This window comes from Pristiophorus japonicus, chromosome 23, assembly GCF_044704955.1.
Source record: "Pristiophorus japonicus isolate sPriJap1 chromosome 23, sPriJap1.hap1, whole genome shotgun sequence".
NCBI lineage: Eukaryota > Metazoa > Chordata > Chondrichthyes > Pristiophoridae > Pristiophorus > Pristiophorus japonicus.
This window is the reverse complement of record NC_091999.1, coordinates 26,881,779-26,907,712: the sequence shown is the minus strand read 5'-3', so window position 1 is coordinate 26,907,712 and position 25,934 is coordinate 26,881,779. Positions and strand designations below refer to the sequence as shown.

Here is a 25,934-nt window from a genome sequence, read left to right as displayed (position 1 = left end):
CAGTACAATCCGGACGGTCTGCACCTGGGCAGAATCGGAACCAATGTCCTCGGGGGAGTGTTTGCTAGTGCTGTTGGGGAGGAGTTAAACTAATATGGCAGGGGGATGGGAACCAATGCAGGGAGATAGAGGGAAACAAAAAGGAGGCAAAAACAAAAGACAGAAAGGAGATGAGGAAAAGTGGAGGGCAGAGAAACCCAAGGCAAAGAACAAAAAGGGCCATTGTACAGCAAAATTCTAAAAGGACAGAGGGTGTTAAAAAAACAAGCCTAAAGGCTTTGTGTCTTAATGCAAGGAGTATCCGCAATAAGGTGGATGAATTAACTGTGCAAATAGATGTTAACAAATATGATGTGATTGGGATTACGGAGACGTGGCTCCAGGATGAGCAGGGCTGGGAACTCAACATCCAGGGGTATTCAACATTCAGGAAGGATAGAATAAAAGGAAAAGGAGGTGGGGTAGCATTGCTGGTTAAGGAGGAGATTAAGGCAATAGTTAGGAAGGACATTAGCTTGGATGATGTGGAATCTATATGGGTAGAGCTGCAGAACACCAAAGGGCAAAAAACGTTAGTGGGAGTTGTGTACAGACCTCCAAACAGTAGTAGTGATGTTGGGGAGGGCATCAAACAGGAAATTAGGGGTGCGTGCAATAAAGGTGCAGCAGTTATAATGGGTGACTTTAATATGCACATAGATTGGGCTAACCAAACTGGAAGCAATACGGTGGAGGAGGATTTTCTGGAGTGCATAAGGGATGGTTTTTTAGACCAATATGTCGAGGAACCAACTAGGGGGGAGGCCATCTTAGACTGGGTGTTATGTAATGAGAAAGGATTAATTAGCAATCTCGTTGTGCGAGGCCCCTTGGGGAAGAGTGACCATAATATGGTGGAATTCTGCATTAGGATGGAGAATGAAACAGTTAATTCAGAGACCATGGTCCAGAACTTAAAGAAGGCTAACTTTGAAGGTATGAGGCGTGAATTGGCTGAGATGGATTGGCGAATGATACTTAAGGGGTTGACTGTGGATGGGCAATGGCAGACATTTAGAGACCGCATGGATGAACTACAACAATTGTACATTCCTGTCTGGCATAGAAATAAAAAAGGGAAGGTGGCTCAACCGTGGCTATCAAGGGAAATCAGGGATAGTATTAAAGCCAAGGAAGTGGCATACAAATTGGCCAGAAATAGCAGCGAACCTGGGGACTGGGAGAAATTTAGAACTCAGCAGAGGAGGACAAAGGGTTTGATTAGGGCAGGGAAAATGGAGTATGAGAAGAAGCTTGCAGGGAACATTAAGACGGATTGCAAAAGTTTCTATAGATATGTAAAGAGAAAAAGGTTAGTAAAGACAAACGTAGGTCCCCTGCAGTCAGAATCAGGGGAAGTCATAACGGGGAACAAAGAAATGGCGGACCAATTGAACAAGTACTTTGGTTCGGTATTCACGAAGGAGGACACGAACAACCTTCCGGTTATAAAAGGGGTCGGGGGGTCTAGTAAGGAGGAGGAACTGAGGGAAATCCTTATTAGCCGGGAAATTGTGTTGGGGAAATTGATGGGATTGAAGGCCGATAAATCCCCAGGGCCTGATGGACTGCATCCCAGAGTACTTAAGGAGGTGGCCTTGGAAATAGTGGATGTGTTGACAGTCATTTTCCAACATTCCATTGACTCTGGATCAGTTCCTATGGAGTGGAGGGTAGCCAATGTAACCCCACTTTTTAAAAAAGGAGGGAGAGAGAAAACAGGGAATTATAGACCGGTCAGCCTGACATCGGTAGTGGGTAAAATGATGGAATCAATTATTAAGGATGTCATAGCAGTGCATTTGGAAAGAGGTGACATGATAGGTCCAAGTCAGCATGGATTTGTGAAAGGGAAATCATGCTTGACAAATCTTCTGGAATTTTTTGAGGATGTTTCCAGTAGAGTGGATAAGGGAGAACCAGTTGATGTGGTATATTTGGACTTTCAGAAGGCGTTCGACAAGGTCCCACACAAGAGATTGATGTGCAAAGTTAGAGCACATGGGATTGGGGGTAGTGTACTGACATGGATTGAGAACTGGTTGTCAGACAGGAAGCAAAGAGTAGGAGTAAATGGGTACTTTTCAGAATGGCAGGCAGTGACTAGTGGGGTACCGCAGGGTTCTGTGCTGGGGCCCCAGCTGTTTACACTGTAGATTAATGATTTAGATGAGGGGATTGAGTGTAGTATCTCCAAGTTTGCGGATGACACTAAGTTGGGTGGCAGTGTGAGCTGCGAGGAGGATGCTGTGAGGCTGCAGAGCGACTTGGATAGGTTAGGTGAATGGGCAAATGCATGGCAGATGAAGTATAATGTGGATAAATGTGAGGTTATCCACTTTGGTGGTAAAAACAGAGAGACAGACTATTATCTGAATGGTGACAGATTAGGAAAAGGGGAGGTGCAAAGAGACCTGGGTGTCATGGTACATCAGTCATTGAAGGTTGGCATGCAGGTGCAGCAGGCGGTTAAGAAAGCAAATGGCATGTTGGCCTTCATAGCAAGGGGATTTGAGTACAGGGGCAGGGAGGTGTTGCTACAGTTGTACAGGGCATTGGTGAGGCCACACCTGGAGTATTGTGTACAGTTTTGGTCTCCTAACCTGAGGAAGGACATTCTTGCTATTGAGGGAGTGCAGCGAAGGTTCACCAGACTGATTCCCGGGATGGCGGGACTGACCTATCAAGAAAGACTGGATCAACTGGGCTTGTATTCACTGGAGTTCAGAAGAATGAGAGGGGACCTCATAGAAACATATAAAATTCTGACGGGGTTAGACAGGTTAGATGCAGGAAGAATGTTCCCAATGTTGGGGAAGTCCAGAACCAGGGGTCACAGTCTAAGGATAAGGGGTAAGCCATTTAGGACCGAGATGCGGAGGAACTTCTTCACCCAGAGAGTGGTGAACCTGTGGAATTCTCTACCACAGAAAGTTGTTGAGGCCAATTCACTAAATATATTCAAAAAGGAGTTAGATGAGGTCCTTACTGCTAGGGGGATCAAGGGGTATGGCGAGAAAGCAGGAATGGGGTACTGACGTTGAATGTTCAGCCATGAACTCATTGAATGGCGGTGCAGGCTAGAAGGGCCGAATGGCCTACTCCTGCACCTATTTTCTATGTTTCTATGTTTCTATATACGCAACGGCAATAGGAGTCTGGAATCCTTTACTGCTAACTGTCCAGGAACCCACTGCAAGAATGGGCATCTACCCTATTCAGAGTACTGAGCCCAATTCTGGGCTCTGCACCTGAGGAAGGATATACGTGGAGGTGCTAAACTGCATGTTTACCCGAATTATACCGGGGCTAATAATGTAAAATGATCAGGTGGCGAGTATGGAACGTTAAGAGATGATCCAATTGACGTGTTTAAGTTGATAAATGGAATTGATCGAGTTGATATAGAAACATTGATTTAGTTTGATGGGAGAGTCCAGAACAAGTAGCAGAACCTTAACATTAGAGTTAGGCCGTGCACAGGTGATGTCAGAAAGGAATTTCTCAAAGGAAGAATAGTGCAAGTCGGGATTTCCCTCCCCAAAAGCTGCTGACACTTGCTTTCTATTGAAAAGTTGAAAACTGAGATTGATAGATTTTTGTTCGGCAAGGTTATCATGGGTTACATAGCCAAGGCGTGAAGATGGTGTTGAGTGTTGATCAGCCATGATCTAACTGGATGGCGGGACAGGATGGATGGGCTGAATGGCCTTCTCCTATTCCTATGTTGATATTAATGCCCTGAGGTCATAGTGCTTTCTGAATCTCTCTCACCAGACATGATAAATGTTCAGTAATTACAGATATTAACAAACTACCTCACCTCATTACAAATGATGCCCCACCACAAAAGATTCCTTGCAACTCCATTCTCCGGACCTTGCACTTCTCCTCTGACGTGGGATGTGACTGGTTCCTGCACATTTTCATCGCAACAAAAATAGCAGCAAAAGACTAGAAACTTAACTTTGTTTCCTGTTGTCCCATAAATCCTGCAATTAATTTGACACTGGTTTTGAACCAGTATAATGCTGGTGTCGACCTCTTGAACTTGGGGATTATCGGGCATCAGCTATTATACGCAGTGGAGATGCGTTTGGGTGCAAGAATCTATAGACGGGCGTAAAGGAGCAAGGGATTGCAGGGAGAGCGCCATTCAGTGCCTATCACAATTGTGTCCCAATGTATTCCCATTGTAGGCCAGGTATTTGCTTCACAGCCCATTACAGGTGGCTCTGGCTCAAATACACAGGAAATATTACAGACCTCCCAGAATCGTTGCCAATTCATTGCCCTTCCATAACGAAAGTGTTCAAGCAATAGCGAGAGGTTGATATCTCAAAAGTGAGTTATTCCCCTTGAAAGAGTTAAGGCTAATTATTGGTGTCCTGATTCTGAAGATGCGGCTTTTCCTTACTTTCATTCCTGTTTCGCAGTGGATGTCCCATGCAGCGATTAAAAATCACTCTTCGCCCACCGTCACTGGAACAGGTTTTACTGGAGGCCACGGTGACCTTAACGTACGTCGTGTCTGACGTTCCTTACGGGCTCACCCTGACCTGGACCCGAAAAAACGAGACTTTGAAATCAGAGATTGCCGTCCAACCCGGAGAGGATCCCAACAGTGTGATCAGCAACTTAAACATCTCGACAGAAGACTGGCTGAGTGGGGATAGGTTCTACTGCGTGGTGAGCCATCAGGATATGTCGACTCCTCTCAGAGATTCCATCCACAAGGAAAAGGGTGAGCGGGGAAATTGTTGCAATAATTGAGACACTGCGACAATTTCGATGCGTGTGCAAGGGCCAATTGATTATATAAAGTGTTTAATGGCTACTCTGATCATTCAGGTTGGTAAATCCACCAACTCAGCACTCTGGGACCTGACATTATGTATTTTAGGGGAAACTGGATAAGTCCATGAGCGAGAAAAAAATAGAAGGGTATATTATTAGGTTTAGATGAAGTGGGCTCGTAGGAGGCTTGTGTGGATCATAAACACCGGCATAGACCAGTTAGCCAAATCTCATCGTTCTGTGCATTAAATTCTTTGTCATTTTCCAGTCCAATGCTTCAAGATTTCAGAGAGAAAGATTACATTCCCTCGGATAAGGGATGGAAAACCAGAGAGGCAACAGAGGGGAAAAGGAAAAGCGTAAAAAATTAAACGCAGTGTCCATTTCTCTCACATCTAACCACCGGAAATTGGCTGAATTTAAATGAGGAAGGCGAGTTGTGGGCGTTGATCTCACAGGCCACCAGTGAAAACGGGAGGATTGGAAGCCGAGTGAGGAGGTCGCGGATCGCGGGGGGTGGGTTAGGCAGGGACCCTGGATTCAGGAGGTAGGTGTAAGGGCAATTACCACCTGGGAGCAGCAATCTCCACCTTGCTGTAACTGCTGAGATTTACAAAGTGTGTCAAACCGGACCAGCGACTGTTAAACACCAAATGGTGGTTAAAATAGAGGATTCAAGTCTCATTTAAATATATTACTGAAATATAATATTACAACCGGAAGTGAGCGAGTTGAGGTAGGGATTCTAATTTTTACCAATTTAACAACCACCACGCCCAAAATGCGCCCGCTGTATTGGGTTGAAATTCCCCCATTGTCTCTGGAACTAACCAGTTCATTGGCCTTTGTTGTAACTGTTCTACAGCGAAAGATCCGCGGGAAGCGGCCGTGTCTGTCCTCCTGCCCTCAGCAGAAGAAGTCTCTGCTCAGAGGTTGGTCAGCCTCACCTGCTTAGTGAGAGGTTTCTCCCCCCGAGAGATCTTCATCAAATGGACCGTCAATGACAAGCCCGTGGATTCCGGCAACTCCATGAACACCGAGTTGATGGCGGAGAACGGCAGCAGCTCCTTCTTCATGTACAGCCTGCTATCCATTGCAGCCGAGGAGTGGGCGAGCGGCGCCTCTCACTCCTGTGTGGTGGGACATGAAGCGATCCCATTGATAATCACCAACAGAACCGTCAATAAATCCAGTGGTAAAGCATTTCCCTTGTTCTGATGGACACCTTCATAAGAACATAAGAACATAAGAATTAGTAACAGAAGTAGGGCATCTTGCATCTCGAGCCTGCTCCGCCATTCAACAAGATCATGGCTGATCTGGCCGTGGACTCAGCTCCACTTACCCGCCCGCTCCCCATAACCCTTAACTCCCTTATTGGTTAAAAATCTATCTTTCTGTGAATTGAATACATTCAATGAGCTATCCTCAATTCCTCCCCTTTGCAGTAAATTACACAGATTCACAACTCTGTGGGAGAAGAAATTCCTTCTCAACTGAGTTTTAAATTGGCTCCCCCGTATTTTGAGGCTGGGCCCCCTAGTTCTAGTCTCCCCGACCAGTGGAAACAACCTCTCTGCCTCTATTTTGTCTATGCCTTTCATTGTTTTAAATGTTTCTATCGATCATCCCTCATCCTTCTGAATTTCAACGAGTAAAGACCCAGTCTACTCAGTCTATCATCATAAGGTAACCCTCTCATCTCCTGAATCAGCCTCGTGAATCGTCTCTGTACCCCCTCCAAAGCTAGTATATCCTTCCTTAAGTAAGGTGACCAAAACTGCACGCAGTACTCCAGGTGCGGCCTCACCAATACCCTATACAGTTGCAGAAGGACCTCCCTGCTATTGTACTCCATCTCTCTGGCAATGAAGGTCAACATTCCATTCGCCTTCCTGATTACCTGTTGCACCTGCAAACTAACATTAATTGCCGGTGCTTTTAGTGTCCCCCTCCCCTTTTATAGGGGGCACTTGGAAAAAAATATGTTTCTGTGCCCAAAAACCCCCCCCAAAAAATACCACAAAAAAATAAAAGGGCCTGTAAATGTGTGGTATTTCCCCCAGATCGGGGGGAGGTTACGGTTTAATGTTTTTTGTTTACTCCCAAAAAGAGTTTCATGCACAAGGACCAATGGTGGAGCTTTGGAGGCGTGGCCTATGCACTTGGAGCCTAGCTGCTGTGAGAGAAGGAACTCCCTGCTTTAGCTCCCGTCTGGAAGGCCTGGAGTGAGCCCTGAGACCAGCCCAGGAACTGGAGGAAGGAAGGGGCTTCATTACCATTCATCTAGAGTGAGAGGAGGAGAGCAGAAGACTGCAACACCTTCATTATTTCAACAAAGATTTGGAGAGAGGGGGGAAAAAGAACAACAACTTGCCAATGTGGAAGGAGGGAAAGACTTCTTCAGCCAAAGGTGGGTGTGTTTTGGTGCATTCACCAAAAAGACTTTGTTGTATCGGTGGGGGGAGGAAAGATGACCAATCGAGGGCCAGAACATCGCGGGGGGTGTGTGTGTGTGTGGAAGTGTATGTGGGGGTCTTGACTACAGCTAGGCCCACACACCACTGAAGCACCCCTCCCCCATTGCCTAGCCTGGGATAGCTGGAGCTACCAGGCTGAAGAAACTAAATCACCCTAATTAACATCGTTGGGAGTGTGTACCTGTGTGGCTCCAGCTGCCCCAGGTGAAGACATCTTCTGCCCCACCCGAAGTCAACCCCAAAGACTGTTTTGTTTGCCATCTGGGGAGTGCACCCACCCATTACTGTGAGGGGAGATCTGCCCTTGCAGCCTCCCTCTTTCCCACAACCCCTCACTCTATCTCTCTCTCTGTCTCTCCCCTCTCTCTCTGAGAGCCCTTCCTCCCAATTGGAAAAAAAAAAGACAAGAACAATTTAGACAACTGAGCAGAGGGAGCAAGGCCCCTCCCCAAATGCCAACTAGGGGAGAGGAGTGCCTCTTTCAGAGCTCCCGCTGTTAAATATTTAAACGAGGCCACTTAAGACAATTAAGGCATGTGACTTTGGGGTGGGTGTAGCCCTGAAAGGGACCCCGTGATGGCGACCCCATCCACGCCGGTGGCAGGGCCAGCTAGGACTTATGCGCAGGTGGCATCCACATCCACGGCACCTCCTGCGCCTCCTTCTGCCCTGCCACCATTCAGACTGATAACTAAAAAACACGGGGTCAAGGGCTACACTAAACCCGCAATGAGCATTGAGGAGTGCGTGCGGGCGATGGCTGGGGTAGTCGGCCCCTCGGCCATTGTCGAAGTCTCCAAGATGTCTGGGAAGGCCGTGTTCTTCCTGGGGTCAGAGCGGGCGATGTCCCTGGCCATTGAAAAGGGGCTCATGGTGGGCGGGGTGTTCCTGCCGGTGGACCCTCTCGAGGCCACCGCGCAGAGGGTCATCATTTCAAACGTCCCGCCCTTTGATCCCGCTGAGCTCCTCCTCCCTCATCTACACCAAATGGGGGAGGTAAGGTCGGGGATCAACCCCATACCGCTCGGCCTCAGGGAGAACAGCCTGCGCCATGTGTTCTCCTTCCGCCGCCAGCTCTTTGTCCGGCTGGCGCGGGAGGAGACGACGGAGGGCAATTTCAATGTGGTGCACGATTGGACTGCCTACCACGTCTTCTGGACGTCGAACGGGTTGCGGTGCCATGCCTGCAGTGATGTGGGGCACGTTCGCAAGAACTGCCCCGCCTCCAAAGCCGCCAAACCACCGAGGGTGGCCAAGGCTTGCGCCGCCGCCACACCTCCCCCTAGTAGCGTCCACGTGCCGGGAGCCGTAGGTGCGCGGGCATCGTCGGAGGCCATTGTTTTCACGGCCTCCGGCGGGGGGGGAGGGACAGCGTCCGACCGGAAAGAAGGCACGGAAGAAGGCGAAACATCTAGAGGCGGGACCCCACAGTGCGCCAGACAATCTGTTTACCGCGCTCGGGCCAACCCCGTCACCGGCGAGCGCGGGATGCCCTGAGCCCGTGCCTGAGCCCTTGACCAGTATCACAGAGGCGCTCGGGCGCGGGCAAGAAAAGAAAAAGGGGGTGGGTGGAGCGGGAGGCCTCGGCAGACATGGAGGTCTCCCTGCCTCCACGCCCTCCCAGGAACAAAAGGAGGCGCCGCTCCAATGAGGCGGAGGGGGAACAACATCCCTCCGCGGAGGAGTCGGTGCCCGCCGCGTGTCCCGCGTCCCCCACCAGCGCCCCCAAATTGCGCTGCAGGCGTGAGGAATCTGTCCCCGGGGAGGGTGAGGCAGTCGAGGCTGCCCGGCCTCTGCCTCCCGGGGATGGTGTGAATGATCTGCCTGACGAGGGGGGCGACGGGCCAGCGGTGGAATGCGTAGCCGCCGAGTCGAGCGTCCCCGGGACTGAGGCAGGCGGGGCCGAACAGTCCGAACCTGAGCCCGCCCAGATATTAATTATCTGCCCCCTAGAGTCGCTCGGCCCGGAAGAAACTGAAAATGGATTAATTTTAACGATTCTGTACACGCTGGGCCGGGGGGTGGCGGCGGGGAGGGGGAAGAACAACAACCTTCGCCACCTACTTTGGAGCTGGGGTACTTGGAGGACCTGGAACATTACTTTGACCAGGTCTCTCCGTGTTCCGCGGTTCCTGGGGCGGAGGAGGAAACCCTTCCGCTGTTGGTTCCCGACCCAGTACCAATTTTAAAAGAGCTCAGTGGGGACTCCTCTGCCGACGATCCTGGGGTGGGATTGGGGCAGAGCCAGGGCCAGATGGAGCGGCCGGGCCGTTTGCCATACCTCGTGCGGTCGACGAGCCGGCTGCTAGCGGCGACCTCCCGGAGGAGGACGGGGACTCGGTGGAGGACGCGGGTGAAGATCTCGAGTCCATCGCCAGTGAGGCGGTAGATCTCCTCGTGACCGCCGCTGAATCCCCCCTCATTCCCGTCGAGGAACTCCGGGACTTTTTGGTCCAGCGCCAGGGTCGCCGCAACCGAACCCATCTGGCCCGAGAAAGATGGTCTGAGCCGGGGCTGCTCATCGCTTCCGTCCGCGCCGCCGCTAAAACCATGGCCGTGGGCGGGCCCTTATCAAAGGCGCAAGGCCTTGAGCTGCGCCGGCTCAAAAGGTTCCTCACTGGGCTGCTGAAGGAGTGGAGGTCAACAAACGACTCCACTCCCACCCCCCACAATAGGTTAGGTAGAGGTTGCACTATGCTCTAGTCATGAAGATAACCATAGCCAGCCTCAACATCAACTGCAGCAGAGAGGCACGACGTAGATTTAACAATTTTTCGCTCCTGCAGGAGGGGAAATATGCAGCGTGCTTCCTGCAAGAAACCCACACCGTTCCGGGAGACGAAGCCACGTGGATCCTGGAATGGCAAGGAGAGGTCCGCATGAGCCACCTCACTGCCACTTCTAGTGGGGTGGCCATCTTGCTGGCCCCGCATTTTCAGCCGGAGATCTTGGGGGTCGAGGAGCCCGTGCCAGGCCGCTTGCTGCACGGAACGGTTCGCCTGGGGGCGTGCCGCTCCACCTCGTGAACGTGTACGACCCTCAGCCCGGCCCGCAGCAAACGCGCTTCTTCGAAGAGGTGTCCGCTCTTCTTGGCTCCGTCGACGTCGGCGACTGCATTGTCCTCGGGGGGGATTTTAACTGCACCCTCGAGGCCAGGGACCCCTCCGGTGCCCCGCAGAGCATGACGGCGATGGAGAAGTTGTGGGACCTGGTCGGGTCCTTCGACTTGGTGGACGTCTGGCGAAATCTCCACCCAGACTCCAGCGCCTTTACTTGGGTGAGGCCTGGAGTTGGATGGTCCACAGTCGACCGCCTTTACCTGTCTTGGGCGTACGTTTCCTGCGTCCCGGCAGCCTCCATGCGGCAGGTACCCTGTTTGGACCACCACCTGCTGCGGGCAGAGCTCGCTTCGCTCCGCGCGAGGACGGGGTCCGCGTACTGGCATTTTAACAACCAGCTGCTGGAGGACGTGCGGTTCCAGGACTCGTTCCGTCGTTTCTGGGCCGACTGGAGAAGGAAGCAGGGGGGCGTCCCCTCCTTGAGGCTATGGTGGGACGTGGGCAAGGCTCACGTCCGCGTCTTCTATCAAGAGTACGCGAGGGGGTCGACCAAGAGGCGGGCGGCCAGGGTCGGGCATCTAGAAAAGGAGGTGCTCGACCTGGAGCAAGTCGTCGGGGACCCGGCCCTGCGGACGGTGTACGAAGCGAAGAAGGACACGCTGAAGGACCTGCAGCTCGTAGGGTCCCGAGACGTGTTCGTGAGGTCACAGATCCAGTTCCTGCGGGATCTGGACCGCGGCTCCGCCTTTCTTCTACTCGCTGGAAAAAAGACAGAGTGTCCGTAAGCAGCTCTTGACGCTGCTGGCCGACGACGGCTCTCTCGTCTCGGATCCGGAGGACGTCAACAACAGGGCCATTGAATATTACGGGGCCCTGTTCTCTCTGGAGCCGTCCAGCGAAGAAGTGCATAGAGTTTTGTGGGAGGACCTGCCGAAGGTCAGCCCGGAGGGCGCCGAAAATCTGGAAGCTCCGCTAATCCTGGCGGAGCTGACCGGCGCCCTCGACCGGCTCTCGAGGTGAATATCCCCGGGTCTGGACGGGCTGACCGTGGAGCTCCACAGGGCGTTCTGGGAAGTCCTGGGGGGCGACTACGCGCGGGTCCTGTGGGAAAGTCTGGTGACCGGGGAGATGCCCCTCTGTTGGCGCAGGGCAGTCATTGTCCTGCTCCATAAGAAGGGCGATCTCCGCCTCCTTAATATCTGGCGCCCAGTATCCCTCCTCAGCACGGACTACAAAATCATCGCCAGGGCGATGTCTGCTCGCCTTGGTGCCGTGCTGGACCACATGATCCAACCCGACCAGTCCTACACGGTCCCGGGCCGGACAATCCACGATAACATCCATCTGGTCCGGGACCTCATCCATTATTCCCCAGGAGGCTGGTCTGCCGGTCGCCTTCCTATCCCTCGACCAAGAGAAGGCGTTCGACAGGGTGAATGATGACTATCTGCTTGGAACTCTGCGCGCTTTCGGGTTTGGGATGCATTTCGTCGCCTGGATCCGACTTTTATACGCCGCCGCAGAGTGTCTGATTAATGTTAACGGGTCCTTGACGGCGCCCCTTCGCTTTGGGAGAGGGGTGCGCCAGGGATGCCCCATGTCCGGCCATTTATATGCCGTCTGCGTGCAGACTTTCCTGCGCCTCCTGCGGACGAGGTTGACGGGACTGGCTCTGCAAGGGCCGGGCGTGGAGGTCGTCCTCTCGGCTTACGCCGATGACGTGCTCCTCACGGTAGAGGATCCCGCTGACCTGCGGAGGATGTGTGAGTGCCAGGAGATTTACTCAGCCGCATCCTCCGCCAGAATCAACTGGGAGAAATGTTCCGGACTCCTGGTGGGTCAGTGGCGGGTGGACTCCCTGCCGGAGGAGCTCACGCCTTTTGCCTGGAGCACGACCCATCTCCTCAATCTGGGAGTCTACCTTAGCCCCGACGAGGAAGTGTGGGTGGCGAACTGGCAAGAGCTGGGGGCCAAGGTCGCCGCTCGCCTAGGGCGCTGGACAGGACTGCTCCGAGTGCTGTCCTGCAGGGGTCGAGCGCTAGTCATAAACCAGCTTGTGGCCGCCATGTTGTGGTACCGGCTGGTCACTTTGACCCCTCCACCTGAGTTTGTCGCCAAGATACAGAAGAAGCTGGTGGACTTCTTCTGGAACAACAGGAAGCACTGGGTCTCTGCCGCGGTCTTGAGTCTCCCGCTTGGGGAGGGCGGTCAGTTGTTGGTGTGCGTCAGCGCCCAGCTCGCGACTTTCCATCTTCAGACCCTGCAGAGATACCTTTACGTTGACCCCCCTCCCAGGTGGTGTGCTCTGGCGATGTCTTTCTTCCGCCAGCAGCACGGCCGCAACTACGACACGCAGCTCCTGTTTGTGAGTGTGGGGGTCGTCAGGACCGCCCTCCGGGAGCTGCCTGTCTTTTACAAGGAACTCATCAGGGTCTGGAACAAAGTCTCCACCAAGCGGAGCTCTCCACCGGCTGGAGTGGCGGCCGTCCTGCAGGAGCCGCTGCTCGGGAATCCGTACCTCCACGACCGAGGTTTTAGGTGGCGATCGGATGAGCGTGCTTTGGCTGGTGAGGTGACCAGGGTCAGGGACCTGCTCGATGGCGGAGGAGCGGGTTGGATGGTGCCAGACATGCTGGCGCGGCGCCTAAATTCCGCCAACGTCCGCCGCGCGGCTGATGCCATCGAGTCGATAAAAACAGCTCTGGGCCCCGACACCATTAGGTGCATCGAGGAGGCTCAAGCACGCGGGGAGATCCCATCCGAACTGACCCCCGTCCGGACGGAATTCCTCATCGGCGCCAAACCCCGGAACCTCCCTCGGGGGCCGACGCCTCACAACTTGAGCCGCCTCGTGGAAATCCCCTCCGTGCCTTTCAGTTCTGCGCGGAGGGGTTTCCTGTACGGGCTGCTGCTGCACACTCTCAACTTTGCCATCCTTGCCTGCCGTCTGGACACGCCATGGCGTACCATCTTGCCGTCCAGAGGAGGCGGGGGTCCCCGATGGAGGGCACTCTACGCAGGGGTCCTCCCACTATTTGCCGGGGACTTGGCCTGGAGGGTGATGCACGGAGCAGTGCCGTGCAATAAATTTTTAAGCCGGTTCACGGGCTCCCAGGCCGCCTGCAATTTCTGCGGTCTGGAAGAGTCCGTGTTCCATGTTTTTATTGAGTGCACGAGGTTGCTGCCCCTGTTTTGTTATTTAAAGGAGCTGCTCCTGAAATTCTGGCTGCACTTCAGTCCCACACTCCTGATCTTCGGGCACCCTGTGCGGAGGGGAGCGGGTAGGTCCGAAGGCCTCCTCGTAGGACTGCTCCTGGGCACGGCCAAGGGGGCCCTCAGCCGGTCCAGGCAGCAGGCGATCGAGGGGGTCGTTCAGCCAGACTGCCTGCCTCTCTTCCGCGCATACATCCGGTCAAGGGTGTCCCTGGAGATGGAGCATGCGGTGTCCACCGGTACGCTCGTGGCCTTCTGCAAGAGATGGGCACCGGAGGGACTGGAGTGCATCATCACGCCCGGCAACCAAATTTTAACTTGATTTCATATTTTTAAGTTAATTTGTTTTAATTGCCGGTGCTTTTAGTGTCCCCCTCCCCTTTTATAGGGGGCACTTGGAGAAAAAATATATTTTTGTGCCAAAAATAAACCTTGTAAATGTTGGTGTTTCCCCCAGATCGGGGGGCACGGGTTAATGTTTTTTGTTTGCTCCTAAAAGAGTTTCATGCACAAGGACCCCCAGGTCCCTCTGCATCGCAGCATGTTATAATTTCTCCCCATTCAAACAATGTTCCCTTTTGCTGTTTTTTTTTCCCTCAAGATGCATGACCTCACACTTTCCGACATTGTATTCCATCTGCCAAATCTTATCCCATTCTCTAACCAATCTAAATTTCTTTGCAGCCTCTCTGTGTCCTCTGCACAACCCGTTTTCCCACTAATCTTTGTGTCATCTGCAAATTTTGTTACACTATACTCTGTCCCCTCTTCCAGGTCATCTATATATATTGTAAACAGTTGTAGTCCCAGCCCCGATCCCTGTGGCACACCACTAACCACCGATTTCCAACCCAAAAAGGACCCATTTATCGCGATTCTCTGCTTTCTGTTTGCCAGCCAATTCTCTATCCATGCTAATACTTTTCCTCTGACTCCACGTGCCTTTATCTTCTGCAGTAACCTTTTGTGTGGCACCTAATCGAATGCCTTTTGAAAATCTGAATACAGCACATCCATCGGTACACCTGTATCCACCATGCTCGTTATATCCTCAAAGAATTCCAGTAAATTAGTTAAACATGATTTCCCCTTCATGAATCCATGCTGCGTCTGCTTGATTGCACTATTCCAATCTAGATATCCCGCTCTTTCTTCCTTAATGATAGTTTCAAGCATTTTCCCCACTACAGATGTTAAACTAACCGGCCTTTAGTTACCTGCCTTTTGCCTGCCCTCTTTTTTAAACAGAGGTGTTACATTAGCTGCTTTCCAATCCGCTGGTACCTCCCCAGAGTCCAGAGAGTTTTGGTGGATTTTAACGAATGCATCTGCTATAACTTCTGCCATCTCTTTATCCCTGCGATGCATTTCATCAGGACCGGGGGACTTTTCTACCTTGAGTCCCATTAGCCTGTCCAGCACTACCCCCCTAGTGATAGTGATTGTCTCAAGGTCCTCCCTTCCCACATTCCTTTGACCAGCAATTTCTGGCATGGTTTTTGTGTCTTCCACTGTGAAGACCGAAGCAAAATAATTGTTTAAGCTCTCAGCAATTTCTACATTTCCCATTATTAAATCCCCTTTCTCATCTTCTAAGGGACCAACATTTACTTTAGTCACTCTTTTCCGTTTTACATATCGGTAAAAGCTTTTACTATCCGTTTTCATGTTTTGCGCAAGTTTACCTTTGTAATCTATCTTTCCTTCCTTTATTGCTTTCTTAGTCATTCTTGTCAATGAGAATGTCTCGATTGCATTTCAGTTCTTAAATAAAAAACAATAAAGGGCTTTTCTTCCATCGTGAGTTAAACACACAGCCACTCAATTAATTATGTTTCCTATTTTGGCCAATGTGAGGGCTGTTTATCTGAAGTAGGGTGTTTGCGGATCTCGGTCCCAAGGCTTGTACAGCCAGCGCTCCCAGCTCAGATACAGCATGAGTTAGAAACTGCGTGGAGTTCTCTCATTACAGGATTCCTGAAGGTAACTTCAGCTGAGAGGGAGTAAATGGTAATTTTAACTCACTATACCTCTCACACGCACCAGCGAGAGGAGAAAGGGAAACGTATAATTCATGTAACCCCCACTGCCACTCCCGCAGGGAGATGGGAAGTGAACCACTCTCTTTTTAATGCACTAAGTTGCCATCGTACATTCTAACCCATGATCTAAAAATTTTAAATTTGCCATATGAGTATTATATTCTGAAATAACTATTTATTCCACATAATATTTTTAAATAGGCTTGGGGGTGCAACAGTCCCTGTTAATTGTAAACTAACATGTTGAATTCTAATGGGCCATGTCTAAACTGGTGACTGAATCCTCTCCGAGTTTCTCACAGTTGTGTCCCTGATGTTGCTGAAGCCCATCGGTTGAATTGTTGCATTCGTTCGGCTGATATCACATTGCGCCTCACACAGAACACATTTACACAGAGCGGAGGAGAATACATGTGAAAGTGAGTTTGTGTGTGTTCACATGTAAGTGTTTTGATGATTTTGTATATGTTTGTGTTTTTGTGTAAGTGCACAATTACACATGAACGCACAAAGACTTACATATGAAGACATACTAACAACCTGAAACATAATATTATACATAACTAGAATCTAATGAAAACCACCATTGTCAAATCCAGTTATTGGTACTCTCTGAAACTTTGAACAAAACAATAATACACGTCAATCGAAACGTACACTAACACAACGGAAACTTATACGCACTTACACAAGCATAGACACACATATCAATCCAGACACACACTTACAAAAAACACACTTACACACATTTACAAACATATCAACACATACATCAATCTACACACACATTTACACAAAGCACACACACACTTACACACACATAAACACACACATTATTCCACGCACACACACTTACACAAAACACATTTATACACACTTACACACACATAAACACACACATCTACCCACACACACACTTGCAAAAACACACTTACACACACATCAATCCACACACACACTTACACAAAACACAGAAACAGACTTACACACAGGTAAATACACACGTCAATCCACACACAGACTTGCACAAAACACACACACACTCGTAAACAAATGCATCAAATCAAATACAGATTTACACAAAACACACACACACAAACACTCACCAAACATGAACAACATTGAGACATAACCATACACTTATTGGAAAACACATACCTCAACACACTTACACAAGCATGGATATGCCTATAAATCCAAACACAAACTAACACAAAACACACACACACACACACTTACATGTGAACACAATGTTACACGAAAACTCACACACACTTACACCTCAACATAAACAAACATTTCGACATAACCACACATATACATTTACAAACATGAACAAAGCAAAATTTTAAAATTGAGTCATTATTATTTTATCCATTTTTGTAACTGCTGATAAAGCTTCATTTAGAAATAGAAAGATCAAGGCCAAAATTATTAATCAATAACATAAAGGTATACATTGCGTACCAGTTCTAGTCATATTTTTGTAAAGCCAAGCTCAGTAATGAATTCTGTGTGACCATGGTCTGTATAATTGTTCTCAGAGAACTGATTCCTGCCACAGAGAGGGAGGGAGATAGAGATAACATGGAAAGTCAAAGGCAGTAGATAATATGATCTACTGTAAGGCTACAACAGCTGTAAATTTTCACAGCTTTTGAATGGGAGAAAAATGGTATAAAGTAACAGCTCTTCTACTCAGAAGGCAGTGCGAATCAAGCGAACAGGAGATAAGGAGTCGGCACCACGGTCAGCTCGAGAGGACGCTATCGAGAATTAGGCTGAGACTATAATTTGTTAAGTATTACTTTTGTAACAGAATGTAATTTACTTGATAAAACACTGTTTTTACTCACTATACCTGTATTAAAAGTATTTGGTATGATGTGAACAAGAGTCTCCCAGTTTGAATTAAGTATATACCCTGGAAATAGCTGAATTGCTATAGTTAGCAAAGCGGCAAAAAGCTGCTCATTGTTTAAAAACTACATCTGGCGACCACGAAGGAACAAAACAAAGAGATATTGAACAAAATGCAATATACTCAATAATCAAGTTAATTGGGAACTCTTGTAATTTTTTCTGTCTATTTGAAAACAAGTTCTTGTGTGTCACCAGCAGATGCAAGGCAGATCAAATCTTGTGTAAGGTTGATTTACGTCAACTGCTAGTGACTGTTATCTTCATTAAGGAAGCTTACTTAAAAATATTTAATTTTCAGATGCCGGAGGAGTGTCTCTTGGAAGAGTATCAGAAAAAGTTAGAAAAAATATGTGACAAAACGCAAGTGCAGACACTGTTGCTAGATTGCCTAGGGAAGAATCCGAATGTATCCCTTAAGGATACGGTCACTTTTATTGATGAACAGATTAAAGCTAAGAAATGGAAGCTGGGTAAGGCGATGAGTCTAGTCACCTGTGCAGCTTCGTACTTCGCAGGACGTCAATCAAAGGTCAAGAAAGAATTAGGGGATAAAATATCAGAACTGGAAAAAAGAATTCGGCTAAGAATGAAGAATTGCAGAAAATAGATTCAGACATTAAACAGAAAATTGTGAATTTGCAGAGTCAATTTGCCTCAGCTACTGCAGTAATGCAACAGCAGAGTATCAATGCAATTCACGTAGGGGCTGCAATGTAAACAATTAGGAAATCTTGAGATTTAAAAAGAAGATCTAAGCAGAGAGAATAAACGTCTCACCAAACAATTAGAGGACTCATGGGGAACAATGATGGAGGCTTTGCATCGACCCCTTCAAGGGATAAATTATAAGGTTGCAAATAGGAGCTCAGAATTATGATGAAGGTCTTGAACTTATAATTGCTACGTAGGTAACACTTGCTTATGTAGGTACAGCGCAAATGTATAACGCATTGAACTGAATCCGTAATCTCTGTAATACTTAAACAGCCGGTCAGCAGTTTTTTTACGTCCATGAGGAAGAGATAAATAAGCAAGTACAGCCACTCTAACCGTCGGATAGACTGGGGTAGAGGGAAAAATGGAACAAAACAATGATGAGAGATGGACTGTTGCATTTACCACTCAGAGACCGTCGGATAAGAGTCGACAAATCAATGTAACTCCGCTGATATCAATAGACCTATCGATGATTTTGCAGGAGGACAGCTCCTCTCCAAAACCTGTATAAGTTATGCTTGAAAACTCTTGTATTTCGGAGGTTCCACGACTGAACCTTCCCTTGTAATTGCTCGTAATAAAAGCGAGTTGATCCTGGGATTTCGTGTGTTCACTTCCGTGGTCGTTATACAGTGGGAGAAAGGTGAGGTGTCGATGAACTATATCAGTTAGTCCACGTGGAAGAAGAGAAGCCTCCTTTTTAAACCCAACATTTGGCGTCATGAACCGGATGCAGACCTTCCGACCTGGATCACGTGACTGCTAAATGGTAGTGAGCATGTTTTTTACCACATGCAGCTGCAGCATTTACGGGGAAGGAACTAATTTGTATGAAGAATTTGAAGGGGTCAGCTGTAGGACAACTTATAACGAACCAAAGATGGTTGAAAACCAAGGGTGGGATAGGTGTATGCCTGAGAAAGAAGGAATGCAACCGCATGGGGAGTGGACCCCAGCGATCGTTATGGGAAATATAAGGTGTATGTCCTGAAGCATGACGTGGTAATCACACAGTGAAGCTGGTATTGATCGTGTGCGGTGCAAACAAGAAGGAATACAACCTAAACCGTGGGGTGGGACCCCAGGATCCTAGGAAAACTGGCCAGTGGGATAAAATGCGAGCTGAGATAAATGGAAAATTAATAAAAGAAAAGAAAAATGTTGGATATCAAATTGAATTTACAAAGGACAGTCTGTTTTTATCAAAAGATAGAAATTTGACCTTGAAAGCTGCAGAGAAACAAAGATGTTGAGCAAAATGGACTGGAGGAAGATCATCAAAATACAAAACCTAATTTGAAGAAACGAGATTTAAATTGGCTGTGAAAAGGATATTGGTTGAAATATAAAAACTTATGAGTTAAACGCGACAACACTTTGTGCCGAGGAAGAGAAACAAAGATGTTTAACTATGGACTGAAGTAAGGTCATCAAAAAATTATTAAGTTCAGATTCAAAAGGGGGAAACGATCTAAGCTATGTGAACTCAGCACAGAAAGAAAAAACTGGGAATTACAGGATTCTTAAAAAGATGGACTGGCACCGAAGTTTAGATTTTGTGCCGAGAGAAAATAAAACACAAGATTTGCTCAGTGAACGGGACCATAAAAAAACAAAATGCTGGAATGTATATAGCTTGCGTGGAAATTGGATTTCTGTAAACAAAATAGCTATTAAAATGTGTGGTCTCGCTTTAAATCATATGAAAAACTCGTTGGCACGTATTTGAATTGGGTGTGTAGAGAAATTGGAGTTTAATCTAAAATGCTGCCTTTCCCGCTGAGAAAGTTTTATTTTGACAACTTTACCAATAATTTCTGCTATTTTAACGGATTCCTAATTTCTTATCAAGCTTTGAAAGCACAAAGACTTGGGGTAATATTTTCAGATGGATACCCGAAGTCACGTAATGACGCCAGACCTTCTTACAAACCTGTAGTGGAGTTAACCCTTTCCATTGAAAGATATTTTATACTGGACATTATTAGTTTGGATTTCTTAATAAAAGAAAAAAGACTCACCTGACAGACAGAAGAAATGTGGGGATATTCAGAATGAAAACAAAACGAAGAAAGCCTATGTAATAATACTCACCTGCTACAGAGGACACATAGATACTTAAACACATCAAATTCAAGAGTTAGAAGCTAAGATAAATAAGCTGGCAGAGAAAAAGACAGGACCAGATAGATAGTGCAGAGCACAGCCACAGCACCATCACCTACGGTAATAGAGATAATGTACCCCAAGTTGGGTAAGTGCAGTCCACAACCCCAACCTAACAGTCAATCAGACAGGGATAATGAGTTTGGAGTAGAGGTGGCCCCGGCACATGATAATGGCTATTTATCAGTGGCACTGATACGCACGACCACCATTCGCTCCAGCGGATGTAGAGCAGCCCACATTGCCATATAGGAGGTGCCCCTCAGCCCACAGGAGACAAATTCTATTGAATAAGTTACCACCCGCTAAAGCAAAATAGTAGAGATACAGAACTCTGACAAAAGACTGGAGTAGAATACTGTGACTCAAATGGCAGGGAAAAGGTTTGGGGAGTACGGGGAACGAAAGTGGATTGAATACAAAAACCACTCTGGGGCTGATGACCGCAACAGAAATGATGCAGCATTCTTGAAAATGTTTAAGGATGGACTAGGAAAGGCACATCAAAAGATAATTAAGTGAGTATTTAAGACAGGAGATGATTATGATAAAACTTTGGAATGGGCAGAACATGTAGAGTGGTTAAAGTTAGAACAAGGGATAAATGAGCAAAAATAGCAGCAACAGCGTTAGTAGCAGAGACGAAGGAGGAAGAGACAGACTCCCGCGCAGCTCCACTGATATGTTTAAACTGCAATCAGGAAGGTAACTTCAGTAGGGATTGCCTGCAGAAAAGCAGACGTTACAGCAATTCTAAAGGGACATGTCAAAATTGTGGTAAACTTGGACATTTGGCCAAAGATTGCTGGAGTTATGAGGAAGGCGCTGGATGGCGAGACCACAACAGGCAAAGAAGGGAATACCATTAACCAGGGAAGATCTGATGGACATGCTCAGACAGGTACCAGCACCACTGGTACCACTGCCACCACAGCCCCAACCCGAGAACACCCAATAACCAACTTAGATTTGCCCCTGACCCATAGGACCATCAACATACAAGGAGAGAGTGGGGGATATCAGAAAGCGACCCGAAGTGAGATGGTGTTGTCGAAGTACAGGGGTAATGCTACCTGCTCAGTTTTGGTGCTGTCAGAATACAGAAGACAACATAAAGAAGGCATACAGAAGGCAGCGATACATTAAGGGAGATAGGGGTACTGATAGCTCTTCAGCGTAATCGGATAATTTTGGGAGATAAGCACGAAACCGAATTAAGTTCGAAAACCCGGGACACCAGCAGCAACGAGTGGTAGGAACAACCATAATCCAACCCGAGAGGGAAACAAAGCGTGTATGGGCTAGCGTGTGCCAATTATACCCGACTCTGTGGGCACAATGCAAACAAGATTATGGATTAGCAGAGATATCACCCATCAAAATTCCTGGACCCGAACACAAAGCTCACCGACAGTTCCAATTAACACCAGAAGCTGAGGAAGCGGTCTGTTAGATAGTGCATGAATTAGAGGAGCAAAGTATATTGAAACATGTAATAGCCTCCATTAATTCACCTGTGTGGCTGATGAAGAAACCCGACAGGTCTTACCGATTGACTATCGATTATACCACCCTGAATAAGGTGACTTCCGGAGAACACCCAATATTGGCAAGTCCAGCCACAATTTTTAATGGCCTGGATCCAGATCATAAGATATTCACCATGCTGGATATAGTGAATGGAACTTGGACTATTCCCTTAGCCAAAGAGTCTCAAGGAAAATTTGTCTTCAAGGTAAATGGATAACAAAACACATGGGCGAAGGTACCACTGGGATTCAATAACAGCTGGAGCATCTTTCATCGAATATTGTCAGGAGAAAGAAGGAGCGAAGTAACATATCTGGGATACATAATATCGTAAGGGAAGAGACAGATGCCCGAGGACAGTAAGGAACAATTCAATCAATCCCCAGATCAGGAACCGTGAAAGGGGTCAGGCAGGTACTCGGGCTATTCAACTACTGCAGAAATGTTATTCCCGAATATGCCAAGATGACCTAACCTATACAGAAACAGGTCAAAGGATGGGAACCCTCCTAAGAGCCAGTAAACTGGGGTCCAGATCAAGAAACTGCATGTGTGCGGTTAAAACAAACTCTCACAAGTGCTCCAGCCCTGGGACTACCAGACCAGAATAGGCCCTTTCACGTCTATACCTACCATATTAACCATCATTATAACGCGGTGGTGATTCAATTACATGGAGACAGGCATAGACCAGTGGCATATTACTCAGATAAACCGCAACCTGTAGCTGCAGGACTGTCCAGGTGCGTTGCTGCCCACGACTGTGCGGCTTGGGCCATCAGATTTAACGAACCAATAATAATGTCAGGGTGCATTATTCTACAAACCCAGCGTACCTCAGTAGAATTACTTAAAACTGGAAGGCTAAAAATGTATTCGATGCACAAATGGCGAGGTGGTAAATAATGTTCTCCCCTCTCCTCTCCCGCCACCCCCCACCCCCCGCCCCGCCCCACTCAACGGGACGGTAACAATAATAAAAGACGCCTGCAGGGTGGATCATTACAAAGGGAGAGGAGCATCATTGTAGCACAACAGAAGATGAGGGAAGTAGTCAGGCAAGTGAAACCCTGCTTGAGGAGGCAGACATGGATCGAAATGTAGATGAGTTTCGGCGCTATATCAATGGGACACCACAGACAGGATGGGTCGTGGTAGATAGCAGCGGTCAGGTCAAAGGGGAAGGACGGTTAGTAGAGAATCTATCAGCTCAAGTGGTTGAACTAGTGGTTCTCACTGAGGCTCTGAGGCTTGCGAGGGGAAAATGAGTAAATATCTATACAGACAGTCGATATGCTTTCGGAGTAGAGCATGATTATATGATAGCCTGGAGCAGACGGTGATACACGACCTCAGGAGGAGGACCGATTAAACATGAAGAGATTGGGAAACATCTAGTGGAAGCCTCCTTCCTACCCCAGGAGTGTGCGATAATAAAGATCAAAGCACACGTAAAAAATAATGATCAGTATGAACAGGGGAATGCATGGACAGATGAAGCAGCCAAGCGAGTGGCAGGTACACTGGCCGGGGAAGCCCAAGGCGGAGCATGTACAATTGGGCCTGAGGAAGTAAATATGCTTGAGGTACAGGGAGAGGCCACTCCGCAGGAACAGGAGGAGTGGAAGCAGAGAGGGCCAAACAAGGGACCGACGGGATATGGAGAAAAGATGGGAATGTGGTGGCCCCGGAATGCATCCACGGGAGCCTATTAAATTTATACCACGGGTATGTGCATACAGGTAGAACCAACATGATAAACTTGATGTCCAGATGCTGGTGATGGATTTAGAGAACGACACTAAGAAACAGAAGTTCCAAACACCCCAAATAGGCAGTCAAGAGATTACCCCAGAGAGGTTCGGGATCGCATCCAAATGGATCGGCCTCTATCACGTAATCATGGTAAGTTATGGTACTTATAAGGAGTATCGGCAAGTGGAAACACTGGATCCAGTTAAAAAAGCATGGTCACTAACTAACCAGTGACGACTGGAAAATATTGCTTTTTGCAGGACTCAAGAGCTCGTGGAAATAACGTGGAGTAACGCAGCCTCATATCAGGGACAACAGACTGAGGGATGGCAAGGCCTGTATTACAGGGACTTGGGCGACATTAGTTTAATAAAACATCAAAAACACTGATGGTGACGGACGGAACAACAGTAGAGTTAAATAACGGGCATAAAACAACGTAACAAGGAAACGAAACAACATTGGGGATGTGTCAATAATACGGGACCATAATTAGTGGGAATAAGACCGCGGTGTGTTTTATAATCAGGAGGGTCAAACATACTGCACCCGGGGAAGGGGGTGCAGATTTCACTAAAATCTATGAATGGTGGTGGAGGGATATCTCCAGAGATAGACCCACCAACACGGCCCCATCCACTAGTTTAGCAACAGTGAGCATTACCAGGACCTCGACCATCACACCCCTAGCGCCACAAACCTGTCCAACTGTGAACACTGGGGCAAAAGAGAAATTGCTATGGCAGACCAAGGATAAGATACACTTCAGGGTACGTCAGCGAATAATTACTGTATTCGTAAATTTAAACAATATAACTAACACCAACACCTGCAGGTTAAACAGTATAAGCCTGTATAGAAACCTGACCCTGCGAGCACTTAAAGGCCCTCAATCAAAAGCCATGAAATTTATTGTCGAAAGAGGGTCAGGTAAAAAACGGGACAGGGGAAAAAGAGGGATGCTAGAAATGGTACACGGTGGGATACAATGCGGGAGTTGGAACACTATCGAGCCAGACACGATAGATGATCGAGTTAACGCCCAAACACAAACCTTACAGGGATTGCTGGAAAGGGATGAGGATCATGAAAAGTTACAGACACAACTCGGTAATGGCGCAGAAAGGGAATTATTAAAGTGGCCCACACATTGCGAGACCACGCCAGAACTAAAAATGAAAAGAGCAGAAACGAACTTAAGTAAAACCATACAGACAGAACTATTATGTATAGGATATGGAGTATGGTTGCTGAATGGAATACAACATAACATTGAACAGCTTCAGAATAGAAAGGTGCCGGATTGGAAAATACTCGATATATTTACCAACTGGACCTTAGAAAAAACATGACTCATGCCTGCGAGGTGCAGAGAAACAGTCATGCTTGGGTTTCAAAGGCCTGCTGTGTAACCGCACATTAAATAGATTTTTTATTATCTATATGACAGTATGATGTGACAATCGTAGATACTCTACACCAAACAATGTAGGAGTAAAAAGTTGCTTTATTTCGAGATCTACTACGAATGTTCAAAGATGACTGTGGATATAACCAAGTGGACGGGTGCACCTTGAGCATCACCCCCACTAACACAGGACTACAAAATTATCGCTGTTTCACGAGGATATGGAGATTCATGTGTGAGCATCACGGCAACTGAAATGAAGAAAGGAACACGTCATGCACCATTATGGATATTGACTTCTGCTTTACTCCACTTGACGAGACAGATATAAATGGGTTTATTACAACCCCTGAGCTAAAGGAGGAAAGATCGACGGGGCAATGATGGACATTACCTAAGGAGGTTATGCGAAGGCCATCGGACAACAAGGAAAACCAATACTCCAACTGAAAGAGAAACAAACTGGACTGAATTGTACACCATTCGTCAACATAGAGGATACCCCAGGCAGGGCAGGAATTCGGTACAATAGAGAAGACCCCAAGTGGAAGAAAAATAGAAGAAAGAGAGGATACCCCAGGCGGGGCATAATTCTAACACCGAGAAAATATTGGCTAGAAAGGACTTATACACGAACTATGCTGGACTCATTGTACTGGTTGTAGTGCAAGGGAACTCACCTTGCTAGTATTATCCTTTAAAAAGCTGCAACCGACGTAAGAGGCAGGCCCTAGTCCGTACTATGGATAAAACATTGAACAAAGGGAAATCAGACTGTCCGGCAGAAAGGACATACATAGTACAA

The 25,934-nt window shown here is 47.9% G+C and overlaps 1 pseudogene; it reads left to right on the top strand.

Annotated features, from left to right (window-relative positions):
* LOC139235453 (Ig heavy chain C region, secreted form-like) overlaps nucleotides 1-25,934 on the top strand; it is a 94,262-nt pseudogene that overhangs the window by 9,198 nt on the left and 59,130 nt on the right.